The sequence below is a fragment of the Salvelinus fontinalis genome, unplaced genomic scaffold, assembly GCF_029448725.1.
Source record: "Salvelinus fontinalis isolate EN_2023a unplaced genomic scaffold, ASM2944872v1 scaffold_0247, whole genome shotgun sequence".
In the NCBI taxonomy this organism is placed as follows: Eukaryota; Metazoa; Chordata; class Actinopteri; order Salmoniformes; family Salmonidae; genus Salvelinus; species Salvelinus fontinalis.
Genome location: NW_026600456.1, coordinates 97,199 through 118,344, shown reverse-complemented (window position 1 = coordinate 118,344; position 21,146 = coordinate 97,199). Strand labels below are relative to the sequence as shown.

General features: G+C 45.6%; 1 long non-coding RNA gene and 1 pseudogene across 1 annotated transcript; both read right to left on the bottom strand.

Annotated features, from left to right (window-relative positions):
* LOC129844896 (TBC1 domain family member 15-like) overlaps positions 1-8,901 on the bottom strand; it is a 72,912-nt pseudogene extending 64,011 nt beyond the window's left edge.
* A 3,320-nt stretch (positions 8,902-12,221) lies between these two features.
* Positions 12,222-13,026, bottom strand: LOC129844901 (uncharacterized). Its single transcript, XR_008758028.1, has 3 exons — positions 12,656-13,026; positions 12,392-12,568; positions 12,222-12,301 (listed from the first exon to the last, which is right to left on the bottom strand). It is a non-coding gene; the product is annotated as an uncharacterized LOC129844901 (long non-coding RNA).
* Between the last annotated feature and the right edge of the window lie 8,120 nt (positions 13,027-21,146).

Sequence of the window (21,146 nt, the reverse complement as noted above, 5' to 3'; positions counted from 1 at the left end):
GAGGAACCTACAGGGGGGATAACAGCAGAGAGGAACCTACAGGGGGGATAACAGCAGAGAGGAACCTACAGGGGGGATAACAGCAGAGAGGAACCTACAGGGGGGATAACAGCAGAGAGGAACCTACAGGGGGGATAACAGCAGAGAGGAACCTACAGGGGGGATAACAGCAGAGAGGAACCTACAGGGGGGATAACAGCAGAGAGGAACCTACAGGGGGGATAACAGCAGAGAGGAACCTACAGGGGGGGATAACAGCAGAGAGGAACCTCCAGGGGGGATAACAGCAGAGAGGAACCTACAGGGGGGATAACAGCAGAGAGGAACCTACAGGGGGATAACAGCAGAGAGGAACCTACAGGGGGGATAACAGCAGAGAGGAACCTACAGGGGGGATAACAGCAGAGAGGAACCTACAGGGGGGATAACAGCAGAGAGGAACCTACAGGGGGGATAACAGCAGAGAGGAACCTACAGGGGGATAACAGCAGAGAGGAACCTACAGGGGGGATAACAGCAGAGAGGAACCTACAGGGGGATAATTAATGTATTCTGCCTTCTTCAGAGTTAACCATGTACCTGTTGTGACTGTCCGTGATAAACATGAGACTTGAGATCCCCCTCTAGCCTCTCTCCCCCCCCACTCACTCTAGCCTCTCCCCCCACTCTAGCCTCTCCCCCCACTCTAGCCTCTCCCCCCACTCTAGCCTCTCCCCCCACTCTAGCCCCCCCCCCTCTAGCCTCCCCCCCCTCTAGCCTCTCCCCCCCCCTAGCCTCTCCCCCCCCCCCCCCACTCTAGCCTCTCCCCCCCCCCTCTAGCCTCTCCCCCCCCCCCCTCTAGCCTCTCCCCCCCCCCCCCCCTCTAGCCTCCCCCCCCCCCCTAGCCTCTCCCCCCACTCTAGCCTCCCCCCCCCCCCTAGCCTCTCCCCCCCCCCCCCCTAGCCTCTCCCCCCCCCCCCCTAGCCTCTCCCCCCGCCCCCTAGCCTCTCCCCCCGCCCCCTAGCCTCTCCCCCCCCCCCTAGCCTCTCCCCCCACTCTAGCCTCTCCCCCCCCCCTCTAGCCTCTCCCCCCCTCTAGCCTCTCCCCCCCCCCCCCCCTAGCCTCTCTCCCCCCCCCTCTAGCCTCTCTCCCCCCCCTCTAGCCTCTCTCCCCCCCCCCTCTAGCCTCTCTCCCCCCCCTCTAGCCTCTCTCCCCCCCCTCTAGCCTCTCTCCCCCCCCCTCTAGCCTCTCTCCCCCCCCTCTAGCCTCTCTCTCCCCCCCCTCTAGCCTCTCTCCCCCCCCCTCTAGCCTCTCTCCCCCCCCTCTAGCCTCCCCCCCCCCTAGCCTCTCCCCCCCCCTCTAGCCTCTCCCCCCCCCCCCTAGCCTCTCTCCCCCCCCCTCTAGCCTCTCTCCCCCCCCCTCTAGCCTCTCCCCCCCCCCCCTCTAGCCTCTCCCCCCCCCCCCCTAGCCTCTCTCCCCCCCCCTCTAGCCTCTCCCCCTCAGACACAGCATGTGTTTCTAGTTATATCTTTCTCTCTACATAGTTGGAAAAGGTAAAGCCCTAAAGTAAGCATTTCAATGTCTAAACCTGCCTGTTGTTTAGGAAAGCATGTGACAAATAAAATGCATTACATTTTTAGTTTTTAACTGAACCTGGCAGAGCGGAAGCTGAACAGAAACCACTTTCAGGATGTGTACCAAATGGCGCCCTATTCCCTATATAGTGCACTACTTTCTACCAGGGCTCATAGGACCATGGCCAAAAGTAGTGCACTATATAGGGAATAGGGTGCCATTTGGGACACACACTCAGTTTCAACGCCTGTTCACATGCTGCCACAGAACCAACCAGACCACCTGGTGTGTGGGCGCCGGGTCACTTTGTTTTTTTACAGCAGAATAGTCTACATCTGGCTGGGGGGGGGGTTCATACTTTCCTACAAGCAATCATCTCCAGCACTGGGAAAGACTTTCAATTCTGGAGCGCGGTGTGTTCTGGACTGTATCTGTCCAGGGCGTGACAGCTCTGCTCGGTCCACTAGTGACTGTCTGTATAACCTGTAATTGTGTTCTGGACTGTATCTGTCCAGGGCGTGACAGCTCTGCTCGGTCCACTAGTGACTGTCTGTATAACCTGTGATTGTGTTCTGGACTGTATCTGTCCAGGGCGTGACAGCTCTGCTCGGTCCACTAGTGACTGTCTGTATAACCTGTAATTGTGTTCATCATGGGACTGGGCTTGGGCCTTGGCTGACATAGGATAGTGGCCCTTTGAGGAACACAAAGATCACCACACACCCAGTGTAACCAGTGGCAATACATACAACACTATTCCCTGGCTTTTTCATTGCTAAAGTTTTTAAAAAACTTTTAGAAAATTTGAATGAAGTGGAATAAGTTGTATTAGACTCACCGAGCCCCGCTCCCTCACCTGGCCCCGTCTCCCTCACCTGGCCCCGCTCCCTCACCTGGCCCCGCTCCCTCACCTGGCCCCGTCTCCCTCACCTGGCCCCGTCTCCCTCACCTGGCCCCGTCTCCCTCACCTGGCCCCGTCTCCCTCACCTGGCCCCGTCTCCCTCACCTGGCCCCGTCTCCCTCACCTGGCCCCGTCTCCCTCACCTGGCCCCGTCTCCCTCACCTGGCCCCGCTCCCTCACCTAGCCCCGCTCCCTCAGTTCTGTCTTTGAGAGACTAAGTTGAGTGTGTTTATGTACTCTGTCAGCAGCATGGAGCTCAACATGTATATTTACTGTCTGGTCTACGTACTCTGTGAGCAGCATGTATATTTACTGTCTGGTCTACGTACTCTCTGATCAGCATGTATATTTACTGTCTGGTCTACGTACTCTGTGAGCAGCATGTATATTTACTGTCTGGTCTACGTACTCTGAGCAGCATGTACATTTACTGTCTGGTCTACGTACTCTGTGAGCAGCATGTACTTCCTGAGACAGTCCAGGAAGTCTTCACTACCTCCCTGGTGAAAGTGCAGGGCAGGCAGCTCCACCCCCATGTTGCGGTCTCGGAGGGTGAACACCAGGTAGGACCAGCCCTCCTCCTTCACCCTGACCGAGGCCAGGTCACGGAGACGGAAGAACAGCCGGGAACCCTTACTCTTCTCTGGGATGGGAGCGGGTTTAGGAGGAGCACCTGGAGAGAGAGGGAGAGAGAGAGAGGTTCAGATACAGGATATACACAGACATAGAAACACACACAATGAGGTGAGAGAGAGAGAGAGAGAGAGAGAGAGAGAGGAGGGAGAGAGGGTTTTAGATACAGGATATACACAGACATAGAAACACACACAATGAGGTGAGAGAGAGAGAGAGAGAGGAGGGAGAGAGGGGTTTAGATACAGGATATACACAGACATAGAAACACACACAATGAGGTGAGGGAGAGAGAGAGAGGGGCTTAGATACCCAACACTACAGATGCACACACACAGAAGAGACACACATAATGAGAGTGTGTGTGTGTATTCTCTCTAGGGGTTTTCCTAATGCAGAGAGACAAGCAACACAACGTCCATGCCACACTTCATCTAGAGTTGTATAGATCCATGTGTAATGCTTTTTAATTTGACTCTCTTGACATTTAAATGTCTGCAGAGCAGGAAGTAGCAGGAGGCCTGATTAATCCCCAGGGGCCTGCTGGAGAAGATTGATCGTACTGTGGGGAAACTGAAGCAATTAGTCTCCTCTCCTCCAACCAACTTAATCATGGTCGCTCCGCTAAAGCAGCTTCTGGACGTTAAGAGGAGAGGTGTTTTGGAATTCCAGCCAGAGAGGAGGGAGGGAGAAATGATATATGTATATATACACACACACACATATATATATGAGAGAGACTGCTGCACGCTTAACCTTGTTTAGTCTTGCCAGGAAGAACCACAGAACGGCAAGGCCAAGAACAACAATTATGTTGCATTGTGGTTCCAGTACTAGACTTGACAGTTCAAAGAAACCAGACATGTTTACAGCTACAGGTAATGACAATATATCAGCTGGACAGGTAACGAAGTGTGACATTTTGGCTCTCCATAGAGGAAGCATGATGATGCTAAATCATTGATATGTTCTCCATGACTTCCCCTGACTAAATAAAAAGGTTTTAAAAAAGGTTCTTCCGTGGCCTGCTCTGTTCTGCTGTGTTCTAGGGTGCTCTGCTGTGTTCTAGGGTGCTCTGCTGTGTTCTAGGGTGCTCTGCTGTGTTCTAGGGTGCTCTGCTGTGTCCTAGGGTGCTCTGCTGTGTCCTAGGGTGCTCTGCTGTGTTCTAGGGTGCTCTGCTGTGTTCTAGGGTGCTCTGCTGTGTTCTAGGGTGCTCTGCTGTGTTCTAGGGTGCTCTGCTGTGTTCTAGGGTGCTCTGCTGTGTTCTAGGGTGCTCTGCTGTGTTCTAGGGTGCTCTGCTGTGTTCTAGGGTGTTCTGCTGTGTTCTAGGGTGCTCTGCTGTGTTCTAGGGTGCTCTGCTGTGTTCTAGGGTGCTCTGCTGTGTCCTAGGGTGCTCTGCTGTGTTCTAGGGTGCTCTGCTGTGTTCTAGGGTGCTCTGCTGTGTTCTAGGGTGCTCTGCTGTGTCCTAGGGTGCTCTGCTGTGTCCTAGGGTGCTCTGCTGTGTCCTAGGGTGCTCTGCTGTGTCCTAGGGTGCTCTGCTGTGTCCTAGGGTGCTCTGCTGTGTTCTCTCCCACTCACCTTTTCCATTGTTGCTGGGTTTCTTCCTGAACTGAACAGTGTGAACCATGTCCCACTCAGTCTCACAGCTCAGCTGGTGCTCCACCTGCCTGGGTGGGTGGTCTCCTGGGTCGTGGCTCGGACCCTGGTGCCGCTGGCCCCATTCAAACACGGAGCTAGACTCCTGGGAGAGAGAATACAGGTATACTCAGACCCACCCACATACGGTACTATATACAGTACACACAACTACCCATATACTGTACTATCTACACTACTGTCCAAAAGTTTGGGGTCACTCAGAAATGTCCTTGTTTTCCATGAAAACATACCTGAAATTAGTTGCAAAATGAATAGGTAATATAGTCAAGGTTATAAATAATGATTTTTAATTTAAATAATAAATTGTGTCCTTCAAACTTTGCTTTTGTCAAAGAATCCTCCATTTGCAGCAATTACAGCCTTGCAGACCTTTGGCATTCTAGTTGTCAATTTGTTGAGGTAATCTGAAGAGGTTTCACCCCATGCTTCCTGAAGCACCTCCCACAAGTTGGATTGGCTTGATGGGCCGTTCTTACGTAACATACGGTCAAGCTGCTCCCACAACAGCTCAATAGGGTTGAGATCCGGTGACTGTGCTGGACGCTCCATTATAGACAGAACACCAGCTGACTGCTTCTTCCCTAAATAGTTATTGCATAGTTTGGAGCTGTGCTTTGGGTCGTTGCCCTGTTGTAGGAGGAAATTGGCTCCAATTAAGCGCCGTCCACAGTGTATGGCATGGCGTTGCAAAATGGAGTGATAGCCTTCCTTCTTCCAAGATCCCTTTTACCCTGTACAAATCTCCCCCTTCACCACCACCAAAGCACCCCCAGACCATCACATTGCCTCCACCCTGCTTGATAGATGGCGTCAAGCACTCCATCATCTTTTCTGTGTCTCATGAATGTTCTTCTTTGTGATCCGAACACCTCAAACTCTTATTCATCGGTCCATAACACTTTTTTACCGCCAAAATCTTCCTCTGTCCAGTGTCTGTTCTATTTCCCATCTCAATCTTTTCTTTTTAATTGGCCAGTCTGAGATATGGCTTTTTCTTTGCAACTCTGCCCCTAGAAGGCCAGCATCCTGGAGTCGCCTCTTCACTGTTGACGTTGAGACTGGTGTTTTGCGGGTACTATTTAATGAAGCTGCCAGTTGACGACATGCGAGGCGTCTGTTTCTCAAACTAGACACACTAATGTACTTGCCCTTTTGCGCAGTTGTACACCGGGGCCTCCCACTCCTCTTTCTATTCTGGTTAGAACCAGTTTGCACTGTTCTGTGAAAAGGGTTTTCTAATGATCAATTAGCCTTTAAAAATGATACATTTGGATTAGCTAACACAACGTGTCATTGGAACACAGGAGTGATGGTTGCTGATAAATGGGCATCTGTACGCCTATGTAGATATTCCATAAAAAATCTGCAATTTTTTGAAATGTCTAAGTGACCCCAAAATGTTGTACTATCTATATACAGTACACACACACCCATATACAGTACTATATATATACAGTACATAGTTCTGGCTGGCTGTGTAGGTAGTGGTACAGATATATACAGAAAAGGCTGGAAATACTATTAGAGAGGCTATTAAAATTAAACCGGTTTTGACAGAGAAAGAGAATAGGGGATGTTTTTTTCCTCCACAGAGAACCTAACGGACAGACATCTGTCCTGGGTGGCTGATAGAGAGAGGAGAGTTAGTTTCTATGAAGAGATGAGCTAGCTATGAGTGTTCATCACAACCGGGATGAACCATTATAGATTCAGGATATACTTCAGGGCTTTGGTTTCCTGTTGCATCTCTGCTATCAGGGTTTTTATTGCAGTCAGAGATCACTAGAACATCTTTATTCTAGCGCAGCAGAGAAACAGAGACAGGAAACATGAAGCGATGCTGCTGTCACATGACCAAGGTGATTGGAGCCAGAGTGTGGTTTGACAGTCATCATCGAGCTCTCAAGACAACTGATGTGTCACCATGGATACAGCCAAGCCAACATATACAATGTGGAGTGTTGTCATCCTAAATCGTGACTAATGTTCCCTTTAAGCTGCGCCGACACCCCGCAGAAGAAATATCAGCCCGCGCAGAGAAGCACGAGATTGAACTTCACTCAACTTTAGAGAGTTTTCCCCCCTTTAGTTAACACTATCAACGTTTCCCTTCACTGTGGGAATTGTGATCCGAGTCAATGCGTTATTAGCCACTTTCAACGCAACATCCCGAAACAAAACTAATTGTGCAAGACTTAGTAGGCAAAACTAACTATGCAAGAGATTTGTTTTTTGTAGGCAGAACACATCGGTGTATGATTCTATTGCATTGACAGGCACCACTCAGCCCGTACTCTACAGACCGGTGGCATAACCAATCAGAGCTGCAGTAGGCCTATATATACATAAACTGGGTGGTTCAAGCCCTGAAAGCTGATTGGCTGACAGCCGTGGTATATCAGACCGTATACCACGGGTATGACAAAACATTGTTTTACTGTTCTAATTACATTGGTATTAGCCCAGTTATAGATCATCTGTAGTCAGCAATAGGATAGTGGTTGCTTCCTGCAAGACCACAAAACCTGTACATTTCTAGACATCTTTGAAACGTGAGTCAGGTAAAGAGCTTTTTTTTTGTCTTAAAGGGGCATTGTTGTATTTTGAGACAAGCTTGAATAATCTAAGTATCCAATAGGCAGAGGGTAGTATAATTTGTCTGGTTCTCTGTAATAATGTTGGAATAATAATGACATTTTCTTTTGTAAAGTGGTTTCTTGCATCAAACACCATTTTCAGTCACCTCCTTGTCTGAAGCACGAGTGGATAAAACAGGTTCATGTCAAGACCTGGGTGTATTTTGTTAAAAAATCTCATGGAATGTAGGCCTACATTGAACACCACACATTGGCTGCTACTGTAGGCTGAACGATAGAACAGCTATTTCCATGTTAAACAAATTGCACTGTGTCTGTATTATCAGCACCAGACAACAGTTGTGGCCGAGCCAATTAGCAGTGTTTCTATATGAATTTACCAGTAAGATTGATAAGAGTCTAAATCTTGTTAGTATTCTAATATATGTACATGTGTACACTTTGTTTATGATGACCTGAAACAAGGAATATTAAATAAAAAAAGATATGTAAATAAAGTCTAACCTTGGCAGCACACAGCATGGCAGAGTGGTCGACATCTTCCATGGGTTTATATTCCAGCACTATGTCTCCATCCTGGTAGAAATGACGAGAAGGAATGTTCAGTCTGATCTGTGGACATTATAACAGGGAAGGAGACATCTCATTCTGTTCCATATTGACATACCTGGTCCAGGACACGCAGGGATCCTGAAGTGAGAGAATCCTGCTCCTCACTCCTTTCTGGGCTGGTGTGTATAAACACTCCATCATGCTCATATAGAACCTGAGAGAGAACGAGGGAAATACATTCAGAGATTAATACAACTCATGTTATGTTGTTGTTGGAGACTTGGTAAACAAATAGGCCTAATGTACCTAGCTAGCTAACTTCATCCAAATCAAGTGCCGTTTCCATGTGACAATGTAATGGGATACATTTGCTGTATTGTTTACAATTTTGCTGGCGGCTCTTTGAACATGGACCAATTTCACATTCTTTCACCGTTCTACCTTTTCAGCAGTGTGATGTGGCTAGCTAGGTAGCTGGCTCAACCAACTTCCTGACCACTTTTAAACTGTTTTGCATGTTTGTTTTGGTGGTTGCTAGTACAACAAGTTAGCTCAACTTGTCACTATGAAAGCTAACAACACGAGCCTGTTGATATTCTGGAAGTCGACAGTTTCACAGTTTTACAAGTAACTTCTTATGTCCGCAAACCACTTTGTTTCACCTGAAACTACTCTGCCAACTGGACAGGCAACTTCTACTAGCTAACGTTAGCTGTCAAGTGTCGACAATGGCTTGTTCAACTTCTAGCCAAATGATTTCGTTTAAACTATTTACAAAACCTCACAGACAACATGATCCATTGACAATGCGAACAAAACAAAGCACATTAAAAAAATACGAAATGCCACAAATCTGTTTTCTCAGCACCTTGAAGCCCGTTGAAGTCGCCATGTCGCCTGTCTCAGCTGACGACGTAGTAGCACAGCTCACGTGTTCCCAGTTGTTTTGACTTGTGGGAGGGGGGAAGAATAAATAACTAAATACTCGTCATTGGGTGTTGCTGAATCCGTTTTTCACATTTCTTTTTATTTCACCTTCATTTAACCAGGGGCCTGTTGCACAAAACTAGGATAAGGGATTAAGCCAGGATATCTTGGTGATCCTGGCTCAATTGATCCGTAATCCGGTTGCACTAAAGATGGATAGGGGGCAGGAGGATATGTTATGGTATAAATTACCATGGAGATTTATTCTGTGGATCTAGCCTGCTCCAGACCAGGCTAAATTCCAGGATCTATTTAATCTCATCCCTAATGTCAGTCAGCAGTCACCACAAATGGAAACCAATAGTTATTTCACTGCTCACTATACATTGTTATCACATATAACTAGACCCACTGTTATTATTTAAACGTTTGTGATCATTAATTTCAATGATTTTGGATAAAAAATGATTTTTAGATGATGTTGCTATCATTAGATAATTTACAGTTTCCCATAGACTATAAGGCTATATATAAAATGATAGAATATTAGGGCCACAGAGGGGAAAAAAACACAAGTCATAATATTGTAACCAGTTGTTTTAAAGGAGGACAGTTGTTAAAATGACAGATGTGGGGCATTTCGTGAAATTGTACTTCAGTATGGTTTCATAAACAAAGACATGCTGATGTGCCAGAATATTAAGTATCACATTGTCATAAGTATCAAAACTGTAAAAACAATATGTAGCTTTTCTGCAGAAAGAACCAGCCTCATAAATTTATGACTTTATCCTTTTTCTTCAGTGTGGCCCTAGTACTCTGTCATATAAACAAATACACATTCCATATGAATATAAAAACACAATGTGTAACATTATGTTCCTTTATTGAATAAGGACAAAACAAAGCAGGTAAACCATCAGCTCCTTTCGAAACTGAAGTCACAGTGACTCTACAAGATGGAAAGCACAGAATCCAAGCATATTATACAAAATGATACATACACATTCAAAGGTCTGTATATAACACACCCTGCATGTCTGCACACTAAAATAAATGCAGGACAAATCCATACACATCAACTGAACAGACAAATGAATGGATGCAGTAGCCTCCCTGCAGCCTTGTATTACACACAGTATACCGCACAAACATCATAAGAGGCCAAATTCGTCAAAAAACGAACCCAAAAAAAACCAAATTCCTCTGCCACCGCAGGACATATTTAACCAAAATTGAAAACACACATACTAACTAAAATAATTCAACACTTATTGGTCCCTCAGCAGCCGACCACTGTCGTCATCAGGGAAGATTGCCGGATTGTCCCAGTCCATGGCTGGTGGCACTCTGGGGGCCCTCTCCTTCCTCAGGCAGGCCACATTGTGGAGGACAGCACAAGCCACAGTAATATCACATGCCCTAACAGGGCTGACCCTTAATTTGTGAAGGCAGTGAAAGCGTGCCTTCAGGAGGCCAAAGGTCATTTCAACTCTGGCCCTGGTCCTGGCATGGGCATGGTTGTAGGCCTGCTGTGCTTCCTGGGGGTCTGTGAAAGGTGTCAGGAGAAAAGGCTGGCAGCCATACCCCCTGTCTCCCAGCAACACACCAGAGAATTCACCTGTCAACACAAAATCTCATCATTACTACCTCATAAACACAGTGATATTCTTGACACAGCCATGATGGTTATAAATAGGGGTTGTGTGGCTTACCTTGTGATAGGCACTGATAGATTTCAGAGGCCCGAAAGATTCTGGAGTCATGGACTGAGCCAGGCCATTTTGCCACAACATTGCTGATCACACAGTCAGCATTGCAGACCATCTGAAATCATAAGATGAGGAATATTACACCAATCAATGCACATCACTGGCAATGCAGAGTGTTCGTCAATGGACAATATCAAAAAGTTATGTTCACCTGAACATTAATGCTGTGAAAGGATTTCCTATTCACAAAATCGGCCTCATGGGCACCTGAGGGGGCTTTTATCCTTATGTGTGTGCAGTCCACTGCACCAATGACATTGGGGAAACCTGTCACACAAAGTAATGAGTATCCTACTATGTGTTAACAGTTGTCCTGTAATTTGTAGATCCTCTTACCTGCAATCCTATAGAACTCCTCTTTGATGTCACAGAGTCTTCTGTGGCCAGGGAAGGAGATGAAGACATCTGCTAATGCTTTGATAGCCAGACACACACTCCTTATTGTGCGGCAAATTGTGGCCTTGTTCAGCTGTTCTGCATCCCCCACTGAGTACAGGAAGGCTCCACTAGCAAAAAAGCGCAAGGCCACACAAACCATTTGCTCCACACTCAGTGCATGGCTCCGTGCAGTGCGGTGCTTAATCCTGGGACCCAGTAGTCTGCATAGATACCTGATGCCATCTGCAGAAAACCTGTATCTTTCATATAGATGGTCATCAGGGAAGGCCAGTGGGTCCAACCGGTCCCTGAAGACCCTTTCTCGCCTGAAGGCTCTCCTCAGCACAAGTGCTTCTTCATCCACCACATCTCGCACGAATGGGCATGCCATTGTCAGAGCAGAAAGGAACACACAATTTTGGGCCTTCATATAGGCTAGTGGCCACACCTGGTGCTGGGGGGGTGGGCAAAAGAGGGCGATGCCTTATAACGATGACTTGGTTGTACTGATTGCTGGGAAAATAAAAAAAACCTTAGAAAGATGCCACCGTCCTGTGTGCTCACAATAAGAGCTCATATGTCATGGCTCACTTGACTTTACGAGAATATACCTAATTTTTATTTTGAGCTGTGTCATCTTCTTGGAGCTGGGGGAGGAAAGAAAAATAATGATTAATACATTTGTGTTACAGTTAGCATACAGTGTACATTGAAGGCATATCTCACCTCCCTCTCAAGTTTTTTTATTTCAAGGTCCAGTTTCCTAATTGTCCTCTTTTTTATTTCGGACTCCAGTGCAAGATTTTCCATATTTTTCTTCTTGTACTGAATGTCTATGTCTGCCAGTTCTATTTGGCGCCGGAGGTGGTTGCCATACAACTTTCTGATAGCTTGTGAGCTCTGTGAACACAATACAATTAGCGCAGCTGGAATTTGGCAGGATGTGGTGTCCTTTTATTAATACGCACTATGTTGCCAGGCTGGTTTTCCCACTGTATAGCATCTGGGTCCTGTAAAAGAAATTAGATTTTTTGATTTTGATGAGGACTCCTCACCATTGTAGAGTAAATAGTACTTTCACAGTCTTAACATGATACCTCATGCCTTCTGGAATCCAGAGAGATGGTCTCCTCCTCATCATCGTCTCCATCATGTGCTGTTGCTGCTGCACTGGGGCCTTCACCCTATCACATTTAATCGGATTCATATTGAAGCTAGTAGACAAGACATGCCAGGCCTACAGTATGCCTTTGATGGAGTACTCACTGGATCAGCATCGTCTGGTGCTTGTGCTGGTGGCTCTAACAGGAACACAGTGCTGCCAGACACTGCAAGGCAATAGGTAAACCAAAGTCAGACAGTCCAAATTGATTCAATATGAATGTGGTTGTATCCCATGTAGAGATGGAAGGACATACCTTGAATGAAGCGGGTGGCATCTTGGGAGGAACCTATGCTCGTCTCTTTCCCCCCAGGGATCCCCTCTAAGACGGGCCTGCCTTTATTTAGCTCCAAGGCCATGTCCTCTGCTGGGGTAAGGTCAGCCTTTGGTGACCCACCACCCGTGCCTTGTCTGTGGGTATTCTTTTTCACTGCTAAAACAGTACAGACAATGTGTGAGCAGGCACCTTCTGGGTACAATATATGCTTGTGCTTTGTTAAATATTAGTCAGGGACCATACCATTCTGCAGAATGTTCTTGTATTTGATTTTGACCTGCTGCCATGTCCGTTTTGGCCCGTTCATGTTTAATCTACACACACACACACACACACACACACACATTTAATGGAGTCACACTGCAAAAAATTACTTGGTATTTTTGTCTTGTTTTCAGTAAAAATATCAAAAAATGTATCATAGCTTTATACAGTGTGATGGAGTTACTTTACACAATTTCACTCATATCTGCAGTGCATTTCAATTAAAAATTTAACCGTTTCATAATTACAGTACAACTGCATTTTTGGAGATGTGAATTAAATATTTGAATTGTAATTGTGATGTTTCAGCGGAGCGGTGAGTGTGTAATTGTGCACTACTTACGCATTCAGGCGGTCTGCAACACTTTGCCACGCTTTTTCTCTTTGCTTTATCACTGTGGCGGTGTTGCCTTTCTTCTTAATTATATCTTTTACCTCCTCGTATGCCTCCATGAGGATTTGTGCTTCCGACGGGGAAAAGTACGCGGCTCTAGTTGCCATGGTAAATCAGTTAATCTGTGATCTGTGGCGGGGTCTATTTGAGTGAGCCGTGAGCGCGCACCTATCCAGGATTGGTTTCACCTGGCTTAATGAATCCGTGTCTGCTCATCCTGGCTTGGTCTTTGTGCAACCAATTAAGCCTGGACGCACATGTTTTGGCTTCATTGAGCTCAGCTGAGTCATTTATCCCGGATGTCTTAATTCTACTTTTGTGCAACAGGCCCCAGGTAGGCAAGTTGAGAACAAGTTCTCATTTACAACTGCGACCTGGCCAAGATGAAGCAAAGCAGTTCGACACAAACAACAACACAGAGTTACACATGGAGTAAACAAACATACAGGCAATAATACAGTAGGAAAAAAAGTCTATATGATCTTTGACACATTCATTGTAAACCAACGACGCAATTAACGAGATCATTGAAATAGTTGAGTGTATCTCGCATACAACAGAGATTATTATTGAACTGTTTGTTGTTTAAGCTTCCACTTCCGCAAACATCCGCCAGGGAACATTAGCGTTAACAGGGGTGTAGTCATTATCCCGATTCTGTTGCAAAACGTTTCGTAAACGGAACGAAACGGGGAGGGACCTACCTTAATCTGTCCAATAGAATCTCTCGGTTTTTTTGCAACTGTTTGGACTAAGGATTACACCCAGCAGTAAGAGTGGGAGGAGGCACCTTTGGACGTTGTCATAGGATGTTGTTTAATGTTTAATTTAGGGCTATTATTCCAGACAAAGGTTGAAAAACCCTGTACATATTCAGTCAAATCATATTGTATTTGTCACATGTACCGAGTACAACAGGTGTAGACCATGATAAAACAGATGTAGACCTTACAGTGAAATGCTTACTTACAAGTCCTTAACAAACAATGCAGTTTAATGAAAAAGAAGTGTTAAGAATTACTTACTAAAATAAACTGAAGTAAAAAATTCAAAATAAGAAAATAGAAAAATAACAAATAATTAAAGAGCAACAATAAAATAACTAGCAAGGCTATGTACAGGGGGTACCGGTCAAAGACTGGTCATACCTTAAGCGAGCAGGTGATAAAATCAACTCTCTCTCTCTTCAATTCAAAGGGCTTTATTGTCATGGGAAACATGTTTACATTACCAAAGCAAGTGAAATAGATAATAAACAAAAGTGAAATAGACAATAATAAACAACAAAAGTTTAAAAGGAATAGAGACATTTCAAATGTCATATTATGGATATGTACAGTGTTGTAACGATGTGTAAATAGTTAAAGTACAAAAAGGAAAATAAATAAGCATAAATATGGGTTGTATTTACAATGGTGTTTGTTCTTCACTGGTTGCCCTTTTCTTGTGGCAACAGGTCACAAATCTTGCTGCTGTGATGGCACAACTGTAGTACTGTATTTCAACCAATAGATATGGGAGTTTATCAAGATTGGATTGTTTTCAAATTCTTTGTGGGTCTGTGTATCTGAGGGAAATATGTGTCTCTAATATGGTCATACATTTGGCAGGAGGTTAGGAAGTGCAGTTCGGTCTCCACCTCATTTTGTGGGCAGTGTGCACATAGCCTGTCTTCTCTTGAGAGTCAGGTCTGCCGATGGCGGCCTCTCTCAATAGCAAGGCTATGCTCACTGAGTCTATACATAGTCAAAGCCTTCCTTCATCTTGGGTCAGTCACAGTGGTCAGGTATTCTGCCACTGTGAACTCTCTGTTTAGGGACAAACAGCGTTATAGTTTTCTCCGTTTTTTCTTGGTTGGTGAGCGGACCCCAGACCTCACAACCATAAAGGGCAATGGGTTCTATAACCGATTCAAGTATTTTTTGCCAGATCCTAATTGGGATGTCAAATTTGATGTTCCTTTTGATGGCATAGAAGGTCCTTCTTGCCTTGTCTCTCAGATCGTTCACAGTTTTGTGGAAGTTACCTGTGGTGCTGATGTTTAGGCCAAGGTATGTATCGTTTTTGTGTGCTCCAGGTCAACGGTGTCAAGATGGAATTTGTATTTGTGGTCCTGGCGACTGGACCTTTTTTGGAACACCATTATTTTTGTCTTATTTATGCTGCAATAGTTTATGTGTCGGGGGGCTAGGGTCGGTCTGTTATCTCTGGAGTATTTCTCCTGTCTTATCCGGTGTCCTGTGTGAATTTAAGCATGCTCTCTCTAATTCTCTCTCTCCTTTCTTTCTTTCTTTCTTTATTCTTTCTTTCTTTCTTTCTTTCTTTCTTTCTCTCTCTCGGAGGACCTGAGCCCTAGGACCATGCCTCAGGACTACCTGGCCTGATGACTCCTTGCTGTCCCCAGTCCACCTTGTTGTGCTGCTGCTCCAGTTTCAACTGTTCTGCCTGCAGCTATGGAACCCTGATCTGTTCACCAGACGTGCTACCTGTCCCAGACCTGCTGTTTCAACTCTCTAGAGACAGCAGGAGCGGTAGAGATACTCTGAATGATCAGCTATGAAAAGCCAACTGACAGTTACTCCTGAGGTGCTGACCTGTTGCACCCTCTACAACCACTGTGATTATTATTATTTGACCCTGCTGGTCATCTATCAGGCCACCCCTCATAGCCTGGTTCCTCTCTAGGTTTCTTCCTAGGTTCTGGCCTTTCTAGGGAGTTTTTCCTAGCCACCGTGCTTCTACACCTGCATTGCTTGCTGTTTGGGGTTTTAGGCTGGGTTTCTGTACAGCACTTTGTGACATCAGCTAATGTAAGAAGAGCTTTATAAATACATTTGATTGATTGATTTACTGTCAGGGCCCAGGTCTGGCAGAATCTGTGCAGAATATCTAGGTGCTGCTGTAGGCCCTCCTTGCTTGGGGACAGAAGCACCAGATCATCAGCAAACAGTAGACATTTGACTTCAGATTCTAGTAGGGTGAGACCGGGTGCTGCAGACTGTTCTAGTGCCCTCGCCAGTTCATTGATATATATGTTGAAGAGGGTGGGGCCCAAGCTGCATCCCTGTCTCACTCCACGGCCCTGTGGAAAGAAATGGGTGTGTTTTCTGCCTGTTTTAACCGCACACTTGTTGTTTGTGTACATGGATTTTATAATGTTGTATGTTTTTCCCCCAACACCACTTTCCATAAATGTGTATAGCTGACCCTCATGCCAAATTGAGTCAAAAGCTTTTTTGAAATCAACAAAGCATGAGAAGACTTTGCTTTTGTTGTGTTTTGTTTGTCAATGAGGGGGTGCAGGGTGAATATGTGGCTTGTCGTACGGTAATTTGGTAAAAAGCCAATTTGACATTTGCTCAATACATTGTTTTCACTGAGGAAATGTAGGAGTCTGCTGTTAGTGATAATCCAGAGAATTTTCCCAAGGTTACTGTTGACACATATCTCACTGTAGTTATTGGGGTCGGATTTGTCCCCACTTTTGTGGATTGGGGTGATCAAGTCCTTGGTTCCAAGTTTTAGGGAAGATGCCAGAGCTGAGGATGATGTTAAAGAGTTTAAGTATAGCCAAGTGAAATTTATGGTCTGTATAATTTATAATTTCATGTAGGATACCATCAACACCACAGGCCTTTTTGGGTTGGAGGGTTTTTATTTTGTCCTGTAGCTCATTCAAGGTAATTGAAGAATTCAGTGGGTTTTGGTAGTCTTTAATAGCTGACTAATATTTTCTATTGTTCACGTATGTGTTTTTGCTGTTTGTTCTTTGTTATAAAAACAATATTTTGTGAAGTGGTTAACCCATACATCTCCATTTTGGATAGATAACTATTTTGTGTTTTCCAATTTTCCCAGAAGTGTTTAGAGTCTATGGATTCTTCAATTACATTGAGCTGATTTCTGACGTGCTGTTCCTTCTTTTTCCTCAGTGTATTGCTGTATTGTTTTAGTGATTCACCATAGTGAAGGCGTAGGCTCAGGTTATCTGGGTCTCTGTGTTATTGGTTAGATATGTTCCTCAATTCCTTTCTTGGGATTTTGCACTTTTCATCAAACCATTTGTCATTGTTGTTCATTTTCTTAGGTTGTCTGGTTGAAATGTTTAGATTTGATAGTGAAGCAATTTAGGCTTTCTACTGCCAAGTTTACAACTTCGCTATTGCAGTGAAACGTTTTGTCCAGGTAGTTGTCTAAAAGAGATTGAATTTGTTGTTGATGAATTACTTTCTGGTAGGTTTCTACACTACTTTCCTTCCATCTATAGCATTTCCTAATAGTATGCAGTTTGTTCGGCTTTGATGCCTCATGATTGAATATTGCTCTGTTCAAGTAGAATGTGATTTTGCTGTGATCTGATAGGGGAGTCAGTGGGTTCTCTCTTTCTCCTCTCTCTCTTTCTAATGTATAATTTAGGGCATCTTGTTCTCACTTAATAGCAAATGAAAGCTGGAAATGCTCCATTTACAGACCAGCTCACACATTTTCCTCTTCTGGCTCCTGTAAGACCTCTTTGTCTTCACAGAAGAGAGATAGAAGTGGGAGAAATAGTGTGAGAGTTAGAGAGAGAGACAGAGGGAGAAGGAGGTGTCTCTGGGATGGATGAGGCTAATATTTCAGGAGAGACAGAGGGAGAAGGGATCTCTGGGATGGATGAGGCTAATATTTCAGCATAGACAGAAGGAGAAGGAGTCTCTGGGATGGATGAGGCTAATATTTCAGGAGAGACAGAGGGAGAAGGAGTCTCTGGGATGGATGAGGCTAATATTTCAGCAGAGACAGAAGGAGAAGGGGTATCTGGGATGGATGAGGATAATATTTCAGGAGAGACAAGGAGAAGGGGTATCTGGGATGGATGAGGCTAATATTTCAGGAGAGACAGAAGGAGAAGGGGTCTCTGGGATGGATGAGGCTAATATTTCAGCAGAGACAGAGGGAGAAGGAGTCTCTGGGATGGATGAGGCTAATATTTCAGGAGAGACAGAGGGAGAAGGAGTCTCTGGGATGGATGAGGCTAATATTTCAGGAGAGACAGAAGGAGAAGGGGTATCTGGGATGGATGAGGATAATATTTCAGGAGAGACAAGGAGAAGGGGTATCTGGGATGGATGAGGCTAATATTTCAGGAGAGACAGAAGGAGAAGGGGTCTCTGGGATGGATGAGGCTAATATTTCAGCAGAGACAGAGGGAGAAGTAGTCTCTGGGATGGATGAGGCTAATATTTCAGCAGAGACAGAGGGAGAAGTAGTCTCTGGGATGGATGAGGCTAATATTTCAGCAGAGACAGAGGGAGAAGGAGTCTGGGATGGATGAGGATAATATTTCAGGAGAGACAGAGGGAGAAGGGGTATCTGGGATGGATGAGGCTAATATTTCAGGAGAGACAGAGGGAGAAGGGGTATCTGGGATGGATGAGGCTAATATTTCAGGAGAGACAGAGGGAGAAGGGGTCTCTGGGATGGATGAGGCTAATATTTCAGGAGAGAAGGAGGAGTCTCTGGGATGGATGAGGCTAATATTTCAGGAGAGAAGGAGAAGGGGTATCTGGGATGGATGAGGCTAATATTTCAGCAGAGACAGAGGGAGAAGGAGTCTCTGGGATGGATGAGGCTAATATTTCAGGACAGAAGGAGAAGGGGTATCTGGGATGGATGAGGCTAATATTTCAGAGGAGACAGAAGGAGAAGGAGTCTCTGGGATGGATGAGGCTAATATTTCAGAGGAGACAGAAGGAGAAGGTGTCTCTGGGATGGATGAGGCTAATATTTCAGGAGAGACAGAGGGAGAAGGGATCTCTGGATGGATGAGGCTAATATTTCAGGACAGAAGGAGAAGGAGGGGTCTCTGGGATGGATGAGGCTAATATTTCAGGAGAGACAGAGGGAGAAGGGGTCTCTGGGATGGATGAGGCTAATATTTCAGCAGAGACAGAGGGAGAAGGAGTCTCTGGGATGGATGAGGCTAATATTTCAGCAGAGACAGAGGGAGAAGGAGGAGTCTCTGGGATGGATGAGGCTAATATTTCAGGAGAGACAGAGGGAGAAGGAGTCTCTGGGATGGATGAGGATAATATTTCAGGAGAGACAGAGGGAGAAGGAGTCTCTGGGATGGATGAGGCTAATATTTCAGGAGAGACAGAAGGAGAAGGAGTCTCTGGGATGGATGAGGCTAATATTTCAGGAGAGAAGGAGGAGTCTCTGGGATGGATGAGGCTAATATTTCAGGAGAGAAGGAGAAGGGGTATCTGGGATGGATGAGGCTAATATTTCAGCAGAGACAGAGGGAGAAGGAGTCTCTGGGATGGATGAGGCTAATATTTCAGGAGAGAAGGAGGAGTCTCTGGGATGGATGAGGCTAATATTTCAGGAGAGAAGGAGAAGGGGTATCTGGGATGGATGAGGCTAATATTTCAGCAGAGACAGAGGGAGAAGGAGTCTCTGGGATGGATGAGGCTAATATTTCAGGAGAGAAGGAGGAGTCTCTGGGATGGATGAGGCTAATATTTCAGGAGAGAAGGAGAAGGGGTATCTGGGATGGATGAGGCTAATATTTCAGCAGAGACAGAGGGAGAAGGAGTCTCTGGGATGGATGAGGCTAATATTTCAGGACAGAAGGAGAAGGGGTATCTGGGATGGATGAGGCTAATATTTCAGAGGAGACAGAAGGAGAAGGTGTCTCTGGGATGGATGAGGCTAATATTTCAGGAGAGACAGAGGGAGAAGGGGTATCTGGGATGGATGAGGCTAATATTTCAGGAGAGAAGGAGAAGGGGTATCTGGGATGACCCCTGGATGAGTCTGAAGGGAGGTGTGTATCACCTTCTCATAAACCGTTCTAACTCACCACTCAGTCTGTTCCCACTGGAGGCTGCAGCAGTCAGTAATAATGCTCTAAGTTCAAGTACAAACACTCCGTGAAGAACTGCTCGGTCTCTGGTTCTCTCAACCACAAACATGATGATGACTCCCACAGTTAGACAGAGGACGAGTGCAGTTTCGTATATGATTAAAAATGAATACTCTCTCCATGGTGCCCTCCTACACACGCACGGACACGCACGAGCACGAATATACACACACACACACACACACCGACTAACGTCTTTAACAACACAGGTCACTGTTTTCATGAGGTTATTGATGTCATTCTGTAAAAAGTGTCAGTGAACTTCTCCAGGAAACCTGGCAAGTAGTTTTCCTGGCGTGATGTCACCACCTTGGTCTGTGTTCACGGTTCCCAGTAGTTTTCCTGGTGTGATGTCACCACCTTGGTCTGTGTTCACGGTTCCCAGTAGTTTTCCTGGCGTGATGTCACCACCTTGGTCTGTGTTCACGGTTCCCATTAGTTTTCCTGGTGTGATGTCACCACCTTGGTCTGTGTTCACGGTTCCCAGTAGTTTTCCTGGTGTGATGTCACCACCTTGGTCTGTGTTCACGGTTCCCAGTAGTTTTCCTGGTGTGATGTAACCACCTTGGTCTGTGTTCAAGGTTCCCATTAGTTTTCCTGGTGTGATGTCATCACCTTGGTCTGTGTTCACGGTTCCCATTAGTTTTCCTGGTGTGATGTCACCACCTTGGTCTGTGTTCACGGTTCCCATTAGTTTTCCTGGTGTGATGTCACCACCTTGGTCTGTGTTCACGGTTCCCATTAGTTTTCCTGGTGTGATGTCACCACCTTGGTCTGTGTTCACGGTTCCCATTAGTTTTCCTGGTGTGATGTCACCACCTTGGTCTATGTTCACGGTTCCCATTAGTTTTCCTGGTGTGATGTCGCCACCTAGTGGTCTTATGTATTATTAGCTTCTAACCAGTACAGCAAGAGGATGCAGTTTGGCATTTATTGTCATGAACCTTGCCCTAGAGGCAGCCTGCAGAGTGTTCACTAGCTGGCACAGCCACAAAGTCATAAAATATCAATTTTAACCTAAACTTAACCACACTGCTAACCCTAATGACTAATCCCAAACTTAAAAGAAGACCAAGAAGCAAATGTTTGTTTTCATGAACTTTTACAATATAGCCTATTTTGACTTTGCTGCTGGCCCATCTAATGAAAATCACGCAGTTCTGCCTCCA